This window comes from Protopterus annectens, chromosome 2.part0, assembly GCF_019279795.1.
Source record: "Protopterus annectens isolate FY-2018-M chromosome 2.part0, PAN1.0, whole genome shotgun sequence".
Classification (NCBI taxonomy): domain Eukaryota; kingdom Metazoa; phylum Chordata; order Ceratodontiformes; family Protopteridae; genus Protopterus; species Protopterus annectens.
The window spans coordinates 926,101,278-926,127,346 of NC_056728.1; the positions used below are offsets into that span (position 1 = coordinate 926,101,278).

At 38.6% G+C, this 26,069-nt stretch overlaps 1 protein-coding gene across 1 annotated transcript in view; it reads right to left on the reverse strand.

The window, feature by feature from the left end:
• LOC122792793 (AF4/FMR2 family member 1-like) overlaps positions 1-26,069 on the reverse strand; it is a 632,549-nt gene that overhangs the window by 252,795 nt on the left and 353,685 nt on the right. The window lies entirely within an intron of this gene.

Consider the following 26,069-nt stretch of genomic DNA (forward strand, 5'->3'; position numbering starts at 1 on the left):
CTCAGAGAAGTATTTTCTGAACAAGAGTGGTCCCAGCACTTAGTCCTGTGGCATACCATTAGTAACTGCCCTCTTGCTGGATCTGGATTCACTCACCTTAACCATGTGTCCTGTCCATGAGCCAACTGGCTATCCATCTGGAGACATAAGGATTTATGTCCAGTTTTGTGAGTTTACTTATAATAGCAGAGTGGGGAATTGTGTCAAATCCTTGGCCAGGTTGAGGTATGTACTGTTTTACCATCATCCATGGCCTTAGTGACTTAGGCATGACCTGCCCTAGACAAAACTAAATTGGAAGATCCAGTGTTTGGATGCTTTCCATGTCATTATTTATCAGGTACATGATTACTCTTTCCATACATACAAGACTAGTCAAACTAATGGGTCTGCAGTTTATTGGGTCAGTAGATAGTCCCTCTTTATACAGAAGGATAATCGTTGCTGTCCTCCAAGCCAGTCCAGAGGCTGTGGTTAAAGAGAGATCCTAATGGGCCTGATAAGTCCTGATTTAAGTAGTATAAGAGGTGACCTGGTATATAGTCAACCCCCACTGAAGTCATGTTTTTAGCTTTACAAAGTGCAGTGGAAACCTGTTCTTTGGTCATACTTGGCAGTGGAGTGGTGGAAAGTATTTCTTGGGGGAAATTTGGGGGCAATGGGGATGTGAACTTTGAGCTGAATTTGTTGGCCAGCAGATTTGCTATATCTTCCTGAGTATAGGTGATGCCCTCTACAACTAATTCCACACACTGTTGGTTGTTGCCCTTAAGACTTACTGTGGACATAACTGAAAAATGCCTTATGGTTATCCTTAGTTTGGAGGACATTTTTACCTCAAAATCTGCTTTCAGAGACTTGACTAGTTTCCTGATTCTCTTGTTTAGACTAATGAGGTACTTTTTGCTCTGATGTGCAAATTTCCTCTTATTTCTCAACAGGATTTTCTTACTTTTGTTGCACAACTTATCAATACCAGGGGTCCACCAAGGTGGCTTGTTTTTGAAGTTTGACTGGGGCTTATTTTGGTCTGGTATTGCCATTTATATGCAGTTGCTCATATGGTCATACAGGGCTTGTATGTGCACCTCTGCATAGGTTTCTGTGTTTTCTGGATTTGTGGGATCTTGGAATACTTGGCTACCACTAAGCTGTCCCTTAATAGGGGGTAATTTAACTTAGTGGAGTTATTAAAGTTTTTTGGGTTAGCTGGGGGGACTAGTTTTACCATTATTTCAAGGGAGACCATTTTGTGATATGATTTTACCAGTGAGGACATAACAATGGGGAGGGGAGGGGAGGTGGGCACAGCACGCTCCCATATTTGTGAATACCAGATCTAGGATATTTGGTCCTCTAGTAGGAGTGCAGACTAGCTTCCCCAAGGCATTTGAATTTACAAAGTCAAACCTTTCGGCCTGCATGTTAGCAGTTGTGAATGCCTCCCATTTAATGGAGGAGTAGTTAAAAATCACTCATGACTGTAGTACTGGGTTGGATACTGAATGATTCTAGCAACTTTAGGTATGCTGTATGTGTTTCCTGGTTCATGGGGGAGACCAGTAGCTAGCAAGAACACAGTAATGGATTTTTCCCATTGCTAGTTAGACATGGAGTACTACAAAAGCATGTCTTATTGTTTGACCAGCCTTGAGGTGTGCTTATCCTTTATGCAGAAAGATGCACCTCCTCCTTTTGCTCTTTCATGTTCGAGTGGGTGGTCAAAATGTATGAAAGGCATTACAGGCATGCACTACTGGAGTGCTTTCTGTGGCTTTGTACCATGTTTCAGTAACTACAATGACATCAGCATTCTCCAGGATGAGGAGACCTTTCAGGGAGTACAGTTTCTTGTTGAGACTCCTAACATTGTGCAGTGAAACCTTTGGCTTGTCTTCTTTAAAAGTTTTTTTTTTTTCAGTCACACAACTGTCACTGAATAGAATACTAGGGAATTTTAAATGGTTCGACTCCCTTGATGAAACATCAACAGGGATCCATGCATAAGCTGGAGGAAAAAAAATGCATTTTTTTATGATCTAAACCAGATGACTGCATACATGTTATTGTAGATTCCTCAACAAATGCAAGAACTGGAATTAGCACAACAGACACAAAAGAAGAAACTGAATGAGCTGGAGCATAGATCTCGTATGTTTTAGGTATAGTTGACAGTGACTTACAAACCTTTACCCTGAGGCATCAGAGGTCGCATACATTCTCAGGAATTTACAAATACTGAAAGGATCTACTGAATTAACTACGCTACAGGAAATCTGAAGTGGTAGCATCACTTGTTAACGGAGTTGCACACCACAGATGGTCAACTATGCGCTTAACTGGCCTGTTAGTAGGCCGCCCCTTTTCACTGACTACTATATTAACTGAATGTTGCTGTGGTCGAATATGCTGTGGTTGACTACAGTGCGATTTGTAGGCGACTGCTCTGCAGTCATGGATGCATGACAAAGGAGTTAGTATACATAAATAATTGTAACATATGTAGTTAAAGTTATTACATTATACGTAGATTTGTGTTATTGGTTTTATATTCATTTTACATTGAGGATTTCACCCTGTGCTGCAGTACATGCATAGTATCTGAACACCGCAGATTACAGTCAGTATGAAGTGACTATGTGAAAGGTCAGGTAAAAGGAGGCAGTTTCTTTTAGTACTATTCTTAGATCTTTTGGAGATCGGGATATTTGTAGTCTTCACTGGATAAGTTAAGTAGTCACTAGTAAGGGTAGGAATGTTGTATTGCTTTGGTTTAGACTGGTTATGTATATCACTGAGGATTAAAAAGAGTTACTAAATAATTTAAGTGCTGTGGGTTTACATACTATAATATAGATTTACTGTTTGATTGCATGTATTCTTTAGTTTTGTTGTGGACTTTGAGATTGCAGCTATGCAGACATTGGCGCATACCTTTCAAGTGTCCAGATTTTTGGCTTATATTTTGGTCTGTTCCTCAAAATTTGTGGTTTTCCGGCAAATCAGTGGGATGATCTGAAGATTGAAGTTACTAAATAGTGACATATATTTTGGGTTTCAGACTTCAAATCCTTCAGAAAATGTATGTTAAAACAAACCCTGCTACTCTAGCAACTTTCTAAGTTATAAGAGTAATATTTAAAATATGTCCCTATTTTTGGGCCTTTGTCCCCCTATTTTGTTGGGCTTTGTCCAGATTTCTTGCACTAAAAGTTTGAGAGTTACACACTGGGGCTGTGTTTTCAATGGCTAGTATTCAATTTGTATGGTCAGTGACTGGTGATATAATCAAAGGGATGTACTTTACCATATAAACGTTGACTGTTTTCAATGTTTACTTACATAATCATTAATGGTAGTCCATTCCTGACAAGTAAAGAAATTAATTACAGCAAAAGGTCAGCATCATGGTGCAGTAAAATGGCACTAGCACACCATGAAATTCTTAAAATATTACTCAAAAAATGATTTCACATGAGTAAAACTGGGCTCATACAATGAGAATCTTCAGATCTTGGGATAACAAGTGTTCCACCAGTCCCTCTTAGTGCTTTAGAGAAAAGACTGGATATAGTGAATGCAAATTCCAGAAAGCGAGGTAAGCTTTTTCAGGAAATGCACAGCTGAATTGTGCAACTTCCCTTACCTTGCTTTTTTCCTGAAAGGCTACTGATAAGCCTAGTACAGTCTGGGAAATGGACTGTGAGGTATCCAAAACACATCCATAACCAGATTCTTGTAATCCGAACAGTACTTAGTGGAAACAACCTACTCAGATTCTATTTATTCACAAGACAAATCAGAGCAAATGTCAGACAAATATTACTATTAGAAGCATACATGCACACTAGGCACATTATCATTTTTTTTCCATCTTTATGAATGAACGCAGCTAGGCAGCCATCAATTAAGGGTGCATAGAAAATGAGCGATTTGTGCATGCTGACATATGCAAGGACGCCAAGGGATGACAGCAGTACCTTGTAGGAAAAAAAATCAACGAGGTAGATGCCTTAAATCCACTGAGTTTTCTGGAAAAAAAAAAAAAAAAACAATTATCCAAGTACATAATACAATATGTGGGTGGTGCGGCAGGAAGACAGGTACTGCATAACTGTTTCTACTCAGGATGCATGCTGGGTACACTATTACATATGCTAGATGGCATAATGTAAAACCGGATATGTAATTCTTATTCTTTGGAAGCTGTCGGCTAGTGGATATAGCATTTGGGAGATGATGATAAGGAAGCTAGAACAGACTCTGAAATATTTTTTTTCCTCTTTCCTTTATATTAACGGCTATGCTGTAACACCAGAAATGACAACTAAACCAGTATTTTTTTTTTCACTTACTGTAAGAGAATTATTCATTTGTTTTAAGGGGACAGTCTAACATTTACCCTTTTGTGTGGCTTCTGTTACTTAAGCATCATTTCTTCTTACAAGCAAATACACAGTGCTGCCTTGTATTTTCAAATGGGGTAGCAGAATAAAACCAGGAAGGGCACACTTGCTCCTCTCAGGAGTATGTGCATTCTTTAAAAATGTATTCCTAATTTAAGACCTTTTAGTTTGTACTTAACATTTGTCAAAACTACATTTTCTAATTAACTCTTGAATATGTGTTGTGTACATGCTGCACTATTTTTTTCAGGGGTAGGGTGCAACTTAAACAAGAGCAACTTTTTGTAGATGTCCATTTATAATTTGAAATTGTATAAAAAGTGCAATGTAGTATATGGACATCTTTAGACACCTTTATGTTTTGCAAGACTGAGAAAGTCGCTATATCTTTACATGAAAAGGAGATGTTGAAATCAAATACCTGTTAATACATGTAGGAGATTTTAATTTTCCTATGTGTTTTCCTTAATTCTATGAATACACAGGGGGCAAGAAATATGAACGCATGTTTTAAGCATGTCAGTTAAATGTGTACATAATGTAGCCTATACCTTCTTGTTAGTAAATACTTCATCTCACCCCTTCACAGCTGTTATGAATAGTAACTTCATATCTTTCCATCATAATGAAATCTTCTTTATATGCATAATGGAAACAGAATTCAGAATTGCAAAATTTGCTGTATGTCGTCCATTTTGCCACTTTATTTATTTGGATTAGAAGGGGGTGAATGGATAAGAAATGGATGATAAACTGGGAAGATCCTGAATAATTATTAAAAGAAAAAATGATGAACAGAATACTGAAACAGAGACGCTCAGTTTTGTTAATGACGGGGAAATATTTACATAAGCTTAATTTATTCATATAAAAAGTATGTACCCATAAACAGGTCTGACTGAGGAAACATCAATAACTCTAGGAAGAGTGAAGGTAAACCTGATGAAAATCAAAGCACTGCACCTAACTCATAGCAGTTGAGAGGCATAAGGAAGATAACGGTAATTTCCTTAGCTCCATCACAACAGTGTTCCTCTCTGCTGAGTTTCTTCCTTTGTCTCTCTACTTGGATTGTACGTTTCGGCTCAGTTCTTTTCGAGTGCAAATAGAGTTTTTCTCCTGTTTCTCTCTGTATGTGAAAGAATATACAGACTATCTTAATGCCATTTTTCACATATTAGGTTAAGCAGCTAAAGGGTTTACTGTAGTCTGTTGATGTTGAGATCATCAGGAGTAAATGCTGAACATTTACTTCCCCTCTGCTGTAAACTCACCGAAGATTCAAGGCTGAGAGTGGGCACATCCATTGTTTTAAAGGTATGCTCATCTTTATTATTCTTCCACTCATCATAATCAGCAATCTCTTCTTTTCAAACAATCTTCTATTCTGGCAGCTGCTTGCATTCACCATCCTCTACTCTCCCCAGCTGTACTAGACATACTAATACAGCTGAGTCAGTCCAGACCAAAGAGCTCACAAGTCTTGATCACCACATTGCAACAATTACAGTTTGTACATGCAAGGCAGCAGGACTCATTCCTACACTCAACTGGTCCCTCTCTCTCTCCTGTCAATATCTTACTTCTCATACCCTTCCCTGAACCATTTCCCACCAGATTTGCAATATCAGTTCTCTTATTTCTTAGCCATATTTTTCCTCCTTTTCCACTAATTCTTTCACTTCCTGTGTAGTTTAGGGGATTCTTTTTTATCCAGTTCCTCATTATGGCCTTCTAGGCGAGCAGTAATATTACCCACATCAATCGCTATTTATTTTTATTTCTTCTATTAAACCCAGACAGTATAATCACTATCAGCTCACATGTTTCTTGTCTTTCATCTCCTTCAGTCTCTCCTTATATCTCATCAGCTGCTCATACCCCCCCCCCACAAAAGAAAACCAAAAGAAAAGAAAAATCCATGTTCCACCCCCCCCCCCCACATCTCAGGCATTCCACTCCCTCCCCTTCAAACATTTTTCCTAAGAGAGTGAGCGCAGAAATATCTATGAAGGCATTTCCATGAAAATGTGAAATTATCTTGATTTTGTGGCATTTTTAGATCATTTATCCAGGTACAAGTATTCTTGACTCAAAATTTTTATCTTGAAATTTCTCTATCCCTTAGAACTTTCATTTTGTCTATAATTCCTTGCATTTGATCCACTAATAATCTGTGCACTATAGATGTCAACGCCCTCAATATTACCCCACATTTTCTCATCAACACTACTGCTTGTATAATTTCAGGTACCGGACCTTCCTCTCTATTGCTCCACCTAATTTCCTCCAATACCCTTCTCACTCCCACACAGGTACAAGCTTAGCCTAATCTTTTCTAGTTTATGTTCCCTCTTCACTTCCTAAGTCTTTACTCCCTTCCCTACCAACAGTTGTGGCCAATATTTTACCCTACACTGATCCCTTCTCGTCCTCCAGGGTGTTTTCTGCATCAGACAATCTTGTGGGATCTATAGCATAGATGTCCCTATTCCGATTCCTTAACTGTTCCTTCCCCTATATCATAGGTAGTAAACTCCATAATTCTTCTAATACATTGTTTTCCATCAACACCATTCATATCTGTAGTCCCCTCTTCAACTCCTCTTGATATAATACATATGAATTTAAGATCCGAACTCTCTAATCCAAATGTAATGCTACTGTCAGCCATTTAGCAAACATGCCCTTGCTCTTCAGCCCATACTCTCTCATAAGTAACCCTTAATGAATACACCACTGTCCATGCTCAGATTTGACAAAGACTGAAAACTTACACACATAAGAAAGTTGGAAAAATCATTTACTACATAGGACTAGTATGTGCCCTAAATGTATATATCTGCATATTGTAAAAGGCCAGTTCCTAAGGACCTCGAGACTATATACTAATGATAGCAATCATGAAGAAGTTAAATGACTTAGCGCAGAATTTTGAGAAATCTCGCTACAACAGGAAAGAAATTCAAACATTGATCAATGAGAACAGGGCTTTAAGGACAACCAAAGAGAGACCTTATACTTCCAACCATAATAATGCAGAACAGCGAGAACAAACACGAGCCAATAATGCCTAAAGAAGGAATATGACTAATGTTGACATATTGTTACGACATCAAACAAGTTTGTAAAATAATTATGGATAATTGGAAAATCTTGACTGTGGATGACTGAATTAAAAAGACTGTAGGAGAATTCCCAAGGTTTTGCTTCAAGAAGAAGAAGAAGAAGAATTTAAAACGTCTACTATGCCACAATATTCCCATAGTGAGATCCCAAAAAACCTCTTTAAGATTAGGTACCTTCCTTGCAGAAAATCAGCCTGAAAAATGTTATCATGCACCCTGCAATTTCTAAAATTGTAGACCAAATTGTTCATGCCAACTGTACTAGTAGAAATCTTATCTATATCAACATCTGTGAGCAGTGCACTTGTTTTTACGTTGGGAAAACGAACATACTATTTAAGGACAGAATATTGCAACACCTAAGTGACATCAGGCTACGGAGCAAGAACAATGCATTGGCACAGTGCATTTTAAATAACCCCACACACAGATTTCTATTTATGGCCCCACATGTCATAGAAGAAAGTCCAAGAGGAGGAGATTTGTTCAAATGAACAGAATATGTAGAAATGTGTTGGATTGCTACCTACAGGCTGATAAGCAGCCTGGACTGAATGGGATGGTTCCTTTAATGCTTGCACTTAAGGGAAGGAGACTCTTGAGATGGATTATATCCCTGTTGGCTGTTTTAAATGTTATGATGTTATTATTGGCAACAGGATCTCAGGAAGGCTAATTTGCTGAAAGCACTTGTCCTGCCATTTTACAATTTTTGTTGTTTAAGTTTTTTATTTTTATCCAAGTTTGTGATTATATTTTTATTAAACTGGAAAAATGAGTACCTTCTTCGTGGTAGCAAAGCCTTTTATTTTTTATGGTCTCTTTGGCAAAATAGATACATTCTGAAGAAGGGTACTGGCAAGGCAGAAATGGTCAAAAGACTAAATGGCATTGGAATATTTATGAAATCTATGACCTTTGATTGGAGATTCCAGGAGTTTCATCAGAGGCATATGAGGCTATGAACACATGCGACTAATGTGCATAACATGTAGGGCAGAAAGAGTGCACACAGCCATGGTCTATGTGGTTGGCAGCACATGTGGACCTTGCACATGATGCTCCTCTGGGGAAGGGGAGCTCAGCAGAGCCAACAAGCTGGCCTGCTTCCTACAACTTGAGTCGCACTGTAGGGGAATGAATTGGCAACTGTGGGAAGAAAATGAGCAACAGGAGCCCCTGCCTAAGTCCCACCCCAGAGAACAAATGGAGTGATTGGGTGCAGGTGGAGGAGCTACTGGGCTGGCACAGAGGTCTAGAACACAAAGCCAACATGCAAATAGTTAGCTCAGCATGTTCAGTCAAGGTAAATCTATAGGCATTGGTCTTCACTTAATGAATTTCAAGGTGATTCATCTTCCAAGTTGTTTTCATGTAACCAAATCCGACCATGTGAATTCATCACCTAGTGAATGTTTGCTAGGATACTTCATTGCAAAACATTATACCACAGACAGGTAATATGGAGCAGTTCTCTGTAACTAACTATATCTGAGGGCAGACTACTGAATATCACAGTGCATCATTCTTACAGATGGAAATCCCAATTTTCAGAGTCAAGTAAAAATACTGAATCATTGTTTGCAGTTTTTTTTGGCACCTACATAGGAAATAAATAATTGATTAGAATTCCCAAAAAATTTTGTCCTATCAATGTAGAAAAGGAGTTGCTGTGGACATCCAGACTATGTATAATTCTCTCACCTTTTTTTTTTTTTTTGGTTTGGGATAGAAAATGGAGAGATGTTTTGCCTGGCACAATGTAAGCTATGAAACCACTTTAGACATAAAACTTAATTTGTTCTCAACTCTACTCTATCCTTGTAATACTTAGGTTGAAACACTAGTGGAGCTTGTAATTCTGATAATCTTCTTGCAGTAGTCAGAGCAATGAGTAACATCATGTTCAAAGATAGAAACAAAACACTTTTCTGAGACAAACATCAAATCAGTCTTATATGTAGGTTCAAAAGAAAAAAGTTAAGTGCCTCCAGTACAAATTTACAAGAAGGAACCACTTGTTTTCCAGGTGGGCAGACACGTAAAACCCCTTTCAAAAACTAACACAAAGCAGGGAAGAAAGGGAGACAGCCCAGAGGTAGACAAGCACAGAGGGCCAAGAGGTAAATCTTGATGGAAAAATAAGAAAGGCCAAAGGATAACTCGAACAGTGTAGAACCAGCGGTGTCGGAGCACCAACTAGAAAATATTTTGTACTTAGACAAATATGATTTTCAAGTAGCAGTATTTTAGCCACTAATATTTGCAGTACATCCACAGAAATGAGATGCCTAGCATGCATTAAGATTCTATCTTCCGAGCAGTGACTTGAAATTGAAGGCTGAAGGTAGCTCAAACAACCCTTTATCTTGAACAAGTCCATCCTGAGAGTAAGTTTGTGTTAAGTGTCATTGGCCAATTTCAAAACAAGACAGCACCACTGTTACATGGCCCTAAAGAAGGTTAACAAAATCATCCTGAGAGAGGGCTTCTGAATCTTTAGGAAGAACCCTGATCATCAGAGGAAAGGTATAAAGAAACATTCCTGGTCATGGGAATGAAAAGTCATCTGTCTTCCAGGCCTTTCTGCAAGGAGTCCTGAAGCATATTTCTTTAACTGTCTGTTATAAATGGAAGAAAAACAGATATATTAGAGAGGTACCCCACAGTTGGATCAATTATTGGATGATTCCCACCCCAGGTTCAATTTACATTCACTGGGGGGCTATCCTAGTTCTGCTTGGGTGCAGCAATATTCGGCTCTGCTGGAATGTAAGTTGCTTGTAGAGATGCAGCACATGGAGTTCTTAGTTCCAGTGATTCTACATCTTCTCTGCAAAGGGTGAAGGAGCAGATGGTCATGCTCCATCCTCATTTATGTACCTCATCATTGTGATGCCGTCTGTGATCACTAGTAGAGAGCCTGGAACCCAAAGATGGTTTAGAGATTTTACAGCATTTTATAAGACATATGGCTTCTTTCACATTTCTGTATTTTAGTCTGTCCTGCTTTTTTACACATATCCTGAACTTTCACCACTAACACTCCCCCCCCCCCCCCCCCCCACCACCACCACCTTTGGTTACAAGTCCCAAAGCAAAGTCTGCAGCACCATTGGTTACATAATGAGTAGGGGCTGGAAGAGAAAAGGGGAGATTTAGGTTGAGACAAAGATGACCCACCACACCCGAGTAACTCCCCTTTGACAAATTCAGTACTGGATTTTGAAAATGTAGAGAGTACTGGTGTAGAGTCCACACTGTTTTGAAGAACCACTGAAGTTTCCTTATGTGAAGCCTGTCCAAAGGAATTATGACCATTAAAAATGCCATGAAACTAAGAAGCCTGAGCTACTCTCTGGCAGATGTCAGAGCCTGTTTGGAAAATATCAGAAATTGTTCATTGTAAGATTCTACTTTGTCCTTATAATGAAAAGCCATCATGAGAGACAGATCCAGGAAACATCTCAGAAACACTATGATGCAAGACAGAATGAGAGATTTCTTTGTGTTCCCCCAAAATCAATCTGTGACTGGGAAAGGTTCTTTAACCAATCCAGAGATTCTTGATAACTTCTAAAAGACTGCAAAAATAAAGCAGTCATCTAAACGGGGAATGTGAATGCCTCACAGCCTGCAATGGGCTATGATTACAGGAGTCAGGCATTTTGTAAACACCCCTGTAGCTATAGACAAGCAAAAGGGTAAAGAAAAGTAAAAAATCTAAACCAGACACAGAAAATATATGAAGTGTCTGAAATATTTGAGGACAAGAATGTGATAAGCATCTCAAATCCTATGTTACTAGAAAATTCAGAGGTAGAGTGAAAAGAAACAAGAGTCTTTAGGGAAAGCCTTTTGAATTTTGGGTTTCTAATGAAGAGTTAGAAAAGATAGTGCTGTAATAGGTTTCCAAGTTCCCTGTTCCTATGGCAGCAGAAAGACTCTTGAATTGAACCTTTCCCCATTTGATCTGAGGAAACAGCTTCTGTAACTCCATGAGATAGCATTTGATCTGGGATAGGAGAAAACAGGGAAGTCTGACTGGAGGAATGCAGAGGAATACTTTGAAAAGGAGGAAGGGAGACCCACTGCCAGCTGTAGCCTTTTTCTCATAAGTGAAAACCTAAAGTTTAGGATAGCTTTACTGGATTACCAGGGTGAGGAGTTGGAAAAACATGAAGGGGCATGCAGTCGGTCTGCCTTTTAAGATGGTCTCTGGTTCTGGGCGGAGCCATATTCTTTTTTTGGACCTCCCCTGCTTTCTTACAGTTTCTTTACCTCTGCCTTGCCAAGATTGTTTATTTTCTTTCCTATAAAAGGAACCAGAACTGGAAGAAAAGTTTTTAGTGTATTTTGGCATGGACCACACTTCTAAATCAAGAAAGGTCTGAAGACATGGAACCCTAACCACTGACTTTATACTGCTCTTATTGAACTGTTCAATGGTTAGGGAGTGCAGGAGGTGCCCTTACAGTTTTGAAGTTTTCCACTTGTCATAACCTTGTCAGCCTAGGCTACTACCATAGTGCTCTAATGTAGAAAATCATCACATATACCATAATGCCTCAATGCCTGCTAATAGTGAAGAAATGAACCAGTCAGGTTTCACCATAGGCCTTGATATTATCAAATACTTTTTAGCAAGCATTTATATGCATTTAAATATTTTTCTTTCTTAAGCTGGAGAAGTCCCATCTCACACACAAAAATAAGTAAAAAAAGTAATATTATTTAATTCACAATGCTGGCAAACATGTTTCCAATAAAGATTTGTTTTTTTAAGCAGCCTATGTAAGAGGAGATGAAGCAAAAAGGGCATGATGGCAACTGCAAGGATAAAGGACTACTCTCACGTGGCTCTTCTAATGTCTTTCTATATATAATGCTATCCTGCTATCCATGTAGCATAAGCCATCTCAGCCATTACGGCTACATCTTACCCATAAAGCTCTGCTAAGCACAATTCCATTTTGCCATCCATGTTTTGACATTAACTGATTCTTAAATTAAAAGTTATATGATGTTTTTGCATCTGTAAATGCGTATATATGGTTTAGCATATCCTCATACCTACAAATATGTTTTGTTTTATTTATGTGGTCCTATTCACGCGATTATGATCAGTGCACTACCTCGATAAACAAACATAAATAAAGGCAGTCACCCCTTATTAGTGTACACTACTGTACCTCAGTGCTCCATGTGCCTACAGAGTATAAAACAACAAAATGGATCTGAGGGGGGGAAGAGCTAAAACCAACAAACGTAACTATAAGGAAAATAGATGGAGGGGAGTGTAAGTGGCAGAGTAAGTAGTTAGAATTGTTGAGAAAAACATATGTACTGCAATAAACAGCAACACCCCCACAGTACAGACTGAAATACAGTAAGCCCAGTCCAAAGCAAGTCTTCCTGAGCTTACATCAGATATTTCAAGCAGAATACAACAAGGTTTGTTATCTGTGTCTGTAGTGGTGAAGTAAGCTTCAAGCTAGGTAAAACACCTACACACTCAGGGCATGGAGAAAACAGCAGGCTAATAAAAGACCCCTCAAGTAGGTAGTAAATTACACTGAAATTTAGAGAAGGGGCACTGTATAACAGCTTCAGGAAAAAAATGTACTAAAATGTAGAACTAAAGGCAACACAACTTAAAAAATACACATATTTTCATGAGGAAAGAAAAATCAAAAAACATTAACCCCAAAGCTTTCAGTATAAACTCTTGTTCTACATTCATGTTGTAAAATCTCTTTGTAACAGTAATAATGTGTTAATTATAATGGCCCCTTCTCTAACTGCACTCTCACATTTAAAAGCTCAGCAAATAATTATAGCTAAATTGCAGTAGCAAGAAAACACTAATAACACTTGTTCCTAGAACAAGAATCCCAATGGATCCTGAACAGTTACAAACAAATCAGCAGACAGGTTAAAAAAAGTCTATGCCCTGTACTATAACTAGAGGTGTGTGTGTGTGTGTGTGTGTGTGTGTGTGTGTGTGTGTGTGTGTGTGTGTGTGTGTGTGTGTGTGTGTGTGTGTGTGTGTGTTAAAATGGATTCCTGCCTCGAGATAAGATAAACTATTGGCTCTACTGAAATGAAAACCTTTACAAGTTATGCTTTAAAGAAAAGCTGTACTCTTCATTCCTTGTTATTGTAAATTCAGTGTCTATTTCATTAATTTTCAAATTTACTATGGGAATATTACCAGTAAGAGATGTCTGTAAGGTAAGCTTTGCTGCTGTATATTCAGTCAATAAAACATGCTACATAGCAAGGGCAACTGAAGGCAAGCCAATATTTCTTTCATTACAGGCATTTTTATCATTTTGAGTTGGAATATTAATTATTTACGACCTAGTAGTTTCAAAAGAATTGTCACCAAACTACAGTTTTTTTTTCTTGCATAAGAAAGCTTGCACTTTGAGAATGATTTAACAGGTTGTTAAACTCCAGAGTGATAATGAAACAATTGCATACAAAATTTCTTTAGCTTGTGTATTTTAATCTCATTTTTGGTGCCCCAACTTTTATAAAGAATGAAAAATCACCTTTATACACATACACCTGTTATTTTTAGCTATGCAGCTGTAACATCATAACATTTGTGCAGTGCACCGAGTACCCCGATTACATTCAAAAAATGCCACTAATGTTTAGAGACACTGTTAGCATTGAGCCTGCACTAAAAGCAGCAGCAGGACATGAAACACCTTCATTTTAAGTCTGATTTCTGCTTGCTGAAGTACATCCAACTGTTCCCTTACACATAAGGATGTCCCCCACTGCTTTTCAGGGTTTGACACATCGCCTTTTTTTTTTAATTTAATTTTTGACTAACTAGTAGTACATGGAGAAGTTAAGTCCCCAAGGACTTCAAAGAATTATGATTGAATCTCTGACTGTAACAAAAAATTGTGTTTTCAACATTATGAGTTTGTCAGTGAGAAAGTAAAATATATGTTTGTTGTGAAATGAAAGGCAAAAACAGCCAAGGACACAGTGGTGCTATGTGCAATGTATTACCAATGCACACATGTACTATTATGCAATGTTTTATGGTGTAGTAAAATCAGTTGAATTTTAAAGCAAACTTCTCATAAAAATATATTGAAAGTCTAAGTTAAAGAATGTACAGAGTTTGAGATTTTGGACATAAAAACAATGAGCAACTTTACATTTGTTTAATGCATGTCACTACATAAAAGTAAACTTGGAGGTGACACAGGCATTAATCTTGTGACAGGACACTTCCCTACACAGAAGAAAATGCATAATTCTTACTTTTGATGTAATGACAAATCAACAGAGATGCATTCTTAATATAAACACATTCATCACTCTGAAGAGACGCCACATTTCTACTCCCAAAGGAAATGTACAATAATGCAACATGCTTCAATGATACTGTCAAATACCTGTACAAATATATACTTTGAGATACTTGTGGACATTTATCAAATGAAAAATCTCTCCTTTAATTTGAGAATTGGGAAAAGTGCAGAAATATGGATGCATTGATTCAGAGACAACTTTGTGCCAACTTAAGGCTTCCAGACTAACCTTGTTTTTATGAAAAAGAAAGGAGTACATGAGAGCCTGTAACTTAGAAAATCATTTGGTAGGTGCTAAGGCCATTAATAAAACTGTCTTCCACATACAGAACTTTAAATGCAAAAGCAGTTGGTTCAACAGGTGGTGGGCTTAGCTTTTCAACAGCATAATTCAGGTCCCAAGGAAGAAGAACTGATTTCCTGGGAAGGCTAATATGGAGGATGTCTTTAAGAAACTGTTCAACCTCATAACATGAAGACCAACGTGCCAGGCAGAATGAAATGGCTGACAAATGGACCAGAGATGAGCAGTTCAAACAAATATTTGAGAATAATGGGGGATCACAGTTGATAAGGGTCCTGTTCTCTGTTGCAGGTTTTCTTGACCCCTTTATTTTCTGTAGTACGCGCTTAGAATTAATGGTCCTGAAAGGACTTAGAAACATATCATTCAGATGTGAGGTGCAGTGTCTTTACGTTTAGATGAACAATAAAAGCTCATTTCTTCTGTGAGCAAGTCCATGCTGTGGGCTAACTTCTGGTGATTCCCCTTGGCTAAGTGAAAAAGGTAACATAAGTGCTGTCTAGGCCAAAAGGAAGTCACCAGCAACATGTCTGGATTTTCTTTCTGAATCTTCATTAACATCTTTGGGATCACTGAAAATGCAAAGAAGGCATACCGGAATTTCTGTTTCCACTGAAAACAGAAGTTAACCATTTTCTAAGGTTTCTTGCTTACAGCTCTAGTGCAAAACAGTCTGAACAACTTGTTCAGGATAGAGGCAAATAGATCTATCTGTGGAATTCTCCATCTGATGGGCAATCTGAAGGAATACCTATTGGTTCAGCATCCATTTACATAAGGGTCTACCTTGGATCTGCTCAAGTAGTCAGACACTGAATTTTGTTCTGAGGGGATGTAAACAGCCTGCAGTAAAAGGTTGTAATAAATCGCAAAGTTCCATGCTATCAACACAAGTCTGCAAAGGGAGTAGGACTTTGCTCTCTCCACCACCATCACTGCCACTGTTGACATCTGTTAGAACTTGAAAATGTCCTGGAAGCCAGAAGTGATGAAGAGTTTGAAAGGTGATGAGAGCTTTCCATTCTTTGATGTTTCATCATACTTTTTCTGTGAGAAAGGAAGGCCAGCATGCTGCAAGTATCCAACAGACATCTTAGAAACACTGGACTCTGAGTGGGTACCAGGGTGGATTTCTTGGTGTTCAAACTGAATCCTAGTTGGAGAAATAGACTGAATTAAGTGCAAGTCCTGAAGAATGTTTTGAACAGATGTGGTCTTAATCACAGAATTATCTCAATATGGATAACTCGGGACATGCAGAATGCTACAACAGTAGCCAAGTATTTTGTAAAAATCCTTCATGCCATAAATAAACCAAAGGACACAGCAGGAATACCCCAATGCACAAAATAAAGTCTGTGTTTGGAATGAACACATATGTACCTTTCAGGTACAAGTTGCCTTATAAAGCTTAGAAGGATAAGAAATTAAAAGGTTTTTGGATGGTTTTCATCTTAAGATGTTGAAACTTTTAGAAAGATGTTTAGATGTGATAAGTTCATGAATGGCCTCCACATTCCCTCTTTTCTTGGGATTACGAAAAAGTCTGGGGTAAAATCTTTCCTATTTGAGAGGGATGGACAGGTTGTATAATCCCCTGATAAAACACATCTAACAATTAGAAAGACCAAATGCTGCTTTGAGGGGACTTGAAGAATTCCAAAATGTGTTGGGAAAAAATTCTACAGCAATCTATTCACTTTCTTTATTATGTCTAAAACCAAAACATTTGAAGTTATTCTTTTTCTCCAAAGGGAAATAAAAGTAAAGTCTCCCTTATAAAATGGAAAAGGTTAGGCTGAAGTGGGGACACAAGATCCCTTGGATCCTTTGAGTTAAGACCCAGGGTTGTCCTCCCATCTCTTCTTGAAAATGTATTTTCTTTTTGTTGAAAAGATATCTGGGACTTGTGAAATAATTATACACATTTTGTGGGGTAGTTCATGTGAAACTTAGCTATGGGGAAAGGGAGTTGTTTAAACTCTTGCATCATCTTTCCGCTTTCCTGTAATTTCTTGAAATCTCAGCAAATGAACTGCTAATGATCTTTGTCTAAAGTTGCATCAAAAAGCATGACTTATACACCCATCAGGTAGGGATTGAAGCCAGAGTCGGGCATACCTTCTGAGGAATGAAATGGCAGCAACTGTTCTGGAGGAAGCAGCAGCTTCCATATTTCCATATTTAAAGGAAATAGCTGTTACCTGAGAGGGGGAATTTAGAATGCCTCATAAATAAGGGTCTATACTAGAATACCGAACGTTCAAAATTTCAAGTGTTCTAATATCGAACCCTATGAATCAAAAATTAAAAAAGATCGAACATGCAGAACAAATATTTTCCTAGGGAAAAAAATTTGCTGTTCCAAAACACATACACCACAACACAAGCACACCAAACAAACAGCAATCCACACACATACACCTAAACTCTTACACCTAACCCTACACTAAACTATACATACACCACTAACTATCCACTTACCTTAACCCAAACCCTAACCCTAAGATCTGTCACTATTGCACAGTCGTGTCACCCGCGCCCTAACCCTCACAGCCACACAATCGCACACTTACCTGACCTGTGCCCTAACCCACCCTAACCCTCACATCCACACAATCGCACACTTACCTGAACCCGACCTGTAACTTTCCACCACAGCACTGAAAACACCGAAGCAACAGAAACGGACAACCAAATTCTTTCCTTAGGAAAAAATTTGTTTTTCTGTTTCTTCGATATTTTCAGTGTTTGCTGAAAACGGGTTGATATTAGAACACTCAAAATTTTGAACGTTCAGTGTTCTAATATAGACCCATAAATAAGACTTGCTGTCCAAGTCAAGAATAGTAGAGATTGGTTTAGCCATATTATCTAGTCATGAAAGTCTGACAGTTAATGGCATGGAAGGACAAGGTGGAAAACATGTAGATGATTTTTTACTACATCTGTCAATGGGCCCTTCTAACCCTATCATTTGGTAAGGCAGCTGTGGAAGGAAAGAAAGTTATCTAATTCTACAGAAATAACTGCAGGATATAAAGCAAGTTTTTATGAGTGTCAGGTACCTTATAAAACTGTCTGGCTTCTTAGGAGCAGGAGGCAGGGAATCAGGGGCCAGAGAGGCAGATAAAAATGGGACGTCACAGTGGTGCAGCGGTAGCGTTGTCGCCTAACAGCAAGAGGTTCTCCGGTTTGATTCTCGGCTGGCGTGCCTTCTGTGTGGAGTCTGCATGTACTCCCTGCATTTGTGAGGGTTTCCTCTGGGTGCTCCAGTTTCCTCCAACTTTAGAAAGACATGCATCTGGAGTGTTTCTCCCCTGGCCTCTGCTGAAAATTGGCTTTGTCTCAAGTTGGACTTTCCCAGTTAACACATGTTAAATAAATAAATAAATAAAAAGGCATCTCCCAGAGAATCTAGAATATTTTGAATAGCAACGTTTTTTTGGTACTGCCACATGCATAAGGCCAAAGTATAATTTCTGGGAACTCTTCATGAGGGTACTCTGAAAACAGTGTCATCCACTTCAGATTCATATACTACAGTAGAATGGATTTGAGACACATAATCTAAAGCTTTTGATTTTGAGTTTGAAGAAAGTTCTTCTGAAGAAGACTTCCTTACATGAAGTGTGGAAACAGAAGGATAAGTAAGTTGCAGAACCTGCAAAGCTGAGAAACAACCACTCCTGCTGAGGGTCACTAGGTGAAGGATAGATATAGCTGGAGAAGATGATCTTTTGTTTCCTTTTCTTAGAAGTCTCCAAGGAAACAGTATGAGGAGGAGTATACCCTCAAGGATTGCCTCCTTTCAGGTTCCAAGGAGGTATTTCTGTTTAAGAATTTGAGGGATTTCCCCGGTTCCCTCACAGAGGACCAACCTTAGCTCTCCCTTTGCATTTGGCCTATCCAGCTAGTCGATGAAAATAGTACATCTGTGTAAATAAACCTACCATAACAGTCAATATTCTAATAGATCATTGTTGTACTACCCTATGCTATTTGGGTCTTGGCTCCAGAGGCTGGTCAGCTTTCAAAGCTTAAGGGTGCATTCCACGTGCTCTGTCAAGAGCTCAAGAGGAGCTTCAATATAAAGACAGATAAGAGTGCCAATTAAATCACAGTTTTTTTTCCTCCAAGAACAAGGGAGGCAAGAGCTCTAAAAAGATAATGTTAGGAAACAAAACCAAGAGCAAACTATATGCAGATGGATACAACTATAACTTGGCTATACAAAAGGAAAACAGCCAAAATAAGGGGCTGGAGGGAGGGCTAGGTACTGTAACAGTGATCAATTAGATCACCTGTTAGGGTACATTTGCTTAAACAACTGTACCATGTTCAACATTAAGATCATTTCTGCAGAAGCCCAAGCTACCTGGGTTGATGACCATAGGTTAGAAATTAAGCAGAGAGGAAGAAAAATCAATTTATGACTTCAGAAGCCCCTGGAGAATGGTCCTAGGATTCAGGTTGTGGACCTGGACAAAATCCAGTTTCTAATGCTTTGCCTCTAGAATACAGAGTCCTTTCCTTTCCAGAAAGGCAGTGAACAAGGCAAAACCTTTGTTGAATGGGCTTAACCCCATCTGGAAATGGCTTATTAAGGCGACTATAATAGCATGAGACAACCATCTAGAAATAATCTTCTCTGACATTCGTTGTCCTTTCCTCTTACTTTCACATGAGATATACAGATGATCAGCTATTTTGAAGGACTGAGTTTTGTTTAGGTAATATCCAAGCTGCCTGCAAACATCCAGTGTGTGAAGAATCTTTTCAGAGAAGACAGGAAGATCAATAGTCTGGTTTAAGGCAAATTCCGAGACCTTCTTTCTTCTTCTTCTTTTGGCTTTTCCTGGTTAGGGGTTGCCACAGCGGATCACTTATCCCCTCATGATTGGCAGTGGAGTTTTACGCTGTCGAGTTGCCAGCCCGGCGCCCAACCTTCCACAGAAGGCACACACATGCACACACTCACACCTAGGGCCAATTTAGAGTGTCCAATCCACCTACAGCATGCCTTTGAGATGTGGGAGGAAACCGGAGCACTCAGAGGAAACTCATGCGACCACACGAAGGGCATCCAGACTCCGCACAGAAGGCTCCCCGGCCGAAGATCGAACCGGAGAACCTCTTGCAAATTATGAGACCACTAGGCAAAAAAGAAGTATTATTTCTCAAAGAAAATACATTCCTTGTGAAAAGTGAAGTTTGGTTAAACTCACCATAAGATCTTGTAACTTACATGCTCTCCTAGCAGAAGTCAGTGCAATGAATTGAACAGTCTTCTGGTTGATAATCTCAATTCAGCCTGCAGATTTGATTTCAAATAGAAAAATAGTAAACTTTTCAAGCACAGTGTTAAGATCAGAATTACAGGCACTTCTAGGTGGACAGATATGCAACACCCCTTTCAAAAATTGTTTAACTTCATAATGGCTAGAAGGGGAGGGGACAAAGGACAAGAAGAAATTACTGACAAGTGAACCTTGAAAAATAAGAAAGGCCAGAGATCAGTACCTCATACAAATAATCAAGACCAGAGGCAGGTGGGCCTGAAGAGGTCCCTGGTCGGGCACTAGAAAATCTTTTCCACTGGCACATACATGATTTTCTACGATCAGTTTTTTTTTTGTTTGTTTTTTTTGTTTTGCCTCCTTTAATACCTACTGGACATACTCTGGAAAACAAATGCATCAACTGTCTATCCTCCAAGCAATTATTTTACAGTTTTCAGGTTAGGGTATATCAAATAACACATCTTGTGTAAGCAAATCCAGTCTGTGGGCTATTTTGTGGTCAATTGCCTTTGGCCAGACTGAGAAGAAGGGAGAACCACCAGTGCTAGGACAAAATAGATACTGACACTATTTCTGGGGAGTCCCACTGCATATTCAGAACAACTCCTGATATCAGTGGAAAAGCATACAGGAACATTCCCACCCATGGAAATGAAAAAGGCATTTGTTTACCAGGCCTGTTTGCAAGGAGTCCTAGAGCAGAATTTCTATGGTTTCTGTTCTCAGAGGAGGTAAACAGATCTAACGGAGGTATTCTCTGCAGTTGGATCAGTTCTGGGATAACCCCAGGATGATGCTTCTATTAAATCCTGGTTAGTTTGTTTGCAATCAAGTCTGATGGAATGTATGAAAGCAATTCAGCTCAGTTTGACTTAGCATGCAACTGCGAGGCTACAATATCAGGTCTGCAAAAAGCATACAATTTGGTATACCCTTGTTTATGTACCACATATCACTGTGGTGTTATCTATGTGAACTACTGGTGGTCAAGGGGACCAGGAGATGATTTAAGGCTTTCAAAGTGTTGATCACTGCCAACATCTTTCTGATATTTCTGTGTTTCAGTCTGTCATGAGGATTCCACAGAACTCGTCTTTTCACTCCTTTGGGAACTGGCCCCATGTGAGGTCTGATGAACCTGTAATGACAGACTGTAGCAGGGTTGGAAGGGTGACTAGGAGACCTGGACCTCAAGAGGCGTGTTCGACCACTATACAATTCCCAGAATAGGGATCAGAAAAGAGAAAGTATGAAAATGTCGAGTTCAGACTGGCCTAGGTTATAAGACCCGATGTCATGAACTCCAAAATCCTGAAATTCACTTGCTAATGTTTGGTGTTGTTTGGGGGAAAAAAATAGAAGAACTGAAACATCTTTACTTTTCTGGAGGAAAAAAAAAAAAAGCTTTTCCCAGGGAAGACTCTAGCAGGCATCCCAGAAATGCAATCCCAAGAAAATAATATGACAGTCAATTCGAAAACCCAGATTGAGTAGAAGATTCTGAGCAGCTGCTAAAGCATCTTGACAGCTAGAAAGAGAGTCAGCGAAGATAAGACAGATGACTAAATATGGAAAAATGTGAACGCATTGAAGACTGCATTATGAAATTACTAGAGACAGACACCTTGTAAATACCCACAGAGCAATAAAAGGTCCAAAGGATAAGACAGATAAATTATATTGTAAGGCAGACACCGATAATCATTACGTCTAAACTCCTTGCAAATTGGAATGTGATGATAAATATCGTTTAAGTCTAGCTTTACCATGAAAGCTGGAGAAGACGGAAAAGGTAAACGAGACTGAAAGGGAAAGCATTTTAAACTTTGAAATCTTGACAAAAGGTTTAGAAAGAAAAGCCAGTACAGGCCTCAAGGGTTTTTCCCTCTTGCGGTACAAAAGAAATCCTTCAATAAAAACGGGATTCTCTGGTTCTATTACTCCTTGTGTAAACGTTTGATGTAGAATGTGAGGAAGTGACTAGTTTCACTGGGCAAAGAGGAATCTCCACAAAGGCTGGGTGGGGTGGTAAATGGCCAAGTGTAACCATGCCTCGAACTGCCTTCCTGTTGTTTGTATAATACAAGGTAGTAGCATGAGACAACTATTTGGAAGTGGTCTGCTTTGACACAGGTTGTCCTTTCTTTTTACCTTCAGAGAAAATACTCAAAGTTCCTAAAAGATTTTGTTCAGTCAAGATAGTATCTAAGCTGTCTGTGCACATCTTCCTTGTTTGTAGGTTCTAAAAAGAAGACAAGGATATAGACAGTGTGACAAAAATTAAACTCAGATACCACTTTATATACAAACAAATGGCTAGTTCTTAAGTAAACACTTTCCTTGTTAAAAAAAAAAAATAAAAAAAGAGACGAGGTCTGTGACATCCCTTCTCTGGGCCAGTAATCAAGAAGTCTGAATCCCCACCACTGACACGGCGAGGGATGTTCACTTGGAGCAAAAATGGATACACAGTATTTTCAGATACAGCACTCTGCACTGAGCACAATTTTCCTTAAGAGCACACAGGGAACACACACAGTCTAGGGGCTGGGTTTCCCTCTCTCTCTCCAGACTCCCAATAAAACTACCCATTGGCACAGCTACTGAGTCCTCAGCAGAGTGTTCCAAGCCAAGTCCTCAAACACCCTCTCCGTGATACCACTGTTCTGTGTTCGTGCTCCAAAGTATCTGACATGCACACTCGGATATGATTTTCACACACACACACACACACACACACACACACACACACACACACACACACACACACACACACACACACCTGGGAAAAGATGGCATAGATTTACCAGTTATGAACAGATTATAAAGTAGTTCCAATGCCACCAGAACACTCCAAAGCCAGCTGCTCTAACTAAAATTAATACTAATACAAATGGTAGTTTCTGACCAATGCAGCAAGGCTTTCAGGAGCAGCCACAGTGTCACCAAATAAATGTAAGTATTCTCAAAGATTAAATATTTCCTAAACTGACCAAACACAATGAACATTTGAAATATATTTAATAATAAATAATAAAATAACATGAAAATACTAAATTTATATTTACAGTAAACACCAGAGTTTCAATCACAGGAAATATTAAAAACACAGATGGATAGTTTCACACAGATACAGAAAAACAGTACTTAACTAATCTCACTATATTTTCCTGACTGATTATTATTCCCTGGTTACTTACTAAAGCAAGGCAAGATGAAGTGGATGAGTGGTCTTCCTTCTTGGTCAGGTTTCAAAAACAGACTGCCCTGAGACTTCTGTCTCATCTAGTACTAAAGAGAACACCAAACCTCTCACGTGAAGCTTGCAAGGCCAATCAAACTTCCAAACAACACAACGGCCAGCAATACAGTTCCAAGTGCTTTATTTAAACACAAACTGGACATAAAAATGCCCAATACATAAATCCAACTTGATGTTCCAAACCGGTTTCTGTAATATCCTTCTTCAGTGAAACACAAATAAAAATAAAAATAAGTACTAAAACATCATTTCATTGCTGGATTACAAAAAGACATCACATACATCTGGTCATCTGACTCTGTTCCCAGACTACCCCCTTTACTAGAAACTGAACCAGAATCTAGCACATAGATGTTACCATACAGAAAGATTTGGTGAGCTGTGTTATAGCATCTGGAATCTATAAAACCATTTCAAATTTTTCACCCTTCCAGGGTAGCAATTAGTTCACCCTTAAGGACAATATGGTAGTATTCCTAGTCCTGGTTTGCACAGACATTTAATCTCTGGCTGCAATCAGAACTTAAGATACAATTTTTACTGCCTAAACCAAATAATTTAATTTCAGACTATTTTTCAAAGTTAGCTGGACTGGGATTAACCTTTCCACTTCCAGTATCCTCTGTTACAATATATTCATTTCTACAGTACAGTCTGACATACAGGTGTATTCTTTTTCTGTCCAGCAGGACCCACTGCTGGTACATTTTTAACACATGCAGCTTTACAAATATAGTTTCAACACAAGCACCTGTACAAATCAGTTTGATATACGAATGACATATAATTATTTATGCTGGCATATTACCCATCCACTGCTCTACTTCCTCTAGCATAGCTTGCAATACCTCACATCACCACAAGTTGATGCACCATATTATGATTGATCTGACCACTGCAAGAACGGTAACATGGTTTTTCAAGTTAAGAACCTCAAGTCAGCCTGATAATCTGGTTCAAATAGAACAAGAGTTAGTTTTCCAAAAACAAAATTAAGATTCTAAGAAGGATCTAGTAAAAACACACAAATACAAATGAAAATAAAAATTAAACCCACCAAAGAACATGAACAAAAGACTTTTATTTTCAGGAAACACACCTGAGTGCTTTCATCTTAAAAATAAAGATTTCTTCAGAGTGTCAGAAAACTAAAACCACTACAATATATACAAACCCAGAAGCAATATGCAAAAGAATACAATTAATCAACTACCATGGTGACACTAAAACACTAATCAAACTGTGCTTTAACACTAAACAAACTAAGACATAGTGCTGAACACAGTAATGACGCACAAATAAACAAGGATAAAACTGGCCAAAATATGAATAAAGACAAATAAGTATAACAAAAACTGGAGACTATTGCCTTGTAATAAAATAAGATATAAGATATACTAATTAAACCTTAGCAGCTCTAATCTTTATTATACTAGAAATGGAAATACTATCATTAATGACCAGCAAAGGAGTAGCATTAATCCTCCAGGCAATGGTCCCCAAATGTATTAATATTCTAATACCCAGACAGTTACAGGAAGTTGTTTCAGGAAGGGATGTATGAAATACCCCTTATCCTGTGTGATTAAGTCCAGTGTATAAGGAAACGTATGGTAATTGACCTTGTTAATTTCCAATAGAAGGGAGTACCACTGCTCTCACTTAGGCCATAAGGGAGTCAAAACAATGATTTTTGGAGAATCCTTCTGAATCTTCAAAATGACCCTAGACATTAGTGGAAAAGCAGAGAGGCATTTTCCCACCAAGGGAAAAAAAATAAAACATCTATTTTCAAGACTTCTTGCATGGAGTCCCTGAGCAGAATTTTCCCAACTGATTGTTTTAACTGGAGGCAACTGATCTACTACTTGTCTGAAAGTGGAACAAATGTGCTTTACGGAATGATGGGGGGGGGGGTGAAAGCTGTAGCTGAGTGCATCAGTAAGAGGATGTTATTCAAGCTCTGATGCAATGGTAAAACTATAGATGCCACAGCAGAAAAACAAACATTTTGGTACAAGAACCCCAATGCATGAACTGTGTAATGTCTAAAAGAAGTGATCCCAAATATCTTACATGGGATAAATCAAAAGGCAGTAGAATAATTTCAGCACATTAGTATGCCAGAACCAGAAAGTCAACAACTTTAAAGTTATGACACTACTGGCGTACCTTTGACTAATGCAAGGAAACTGCACACAAATCCTGCTGATGTAGGAAATGTCATGTTGTGCAACACCAATATTAACACTGCCAAATGGAGATTTGCTTCTCAAACTTCAATCAGAGGCGTACAACAGTGACATGCTTGCTACAGGTGTCTCTA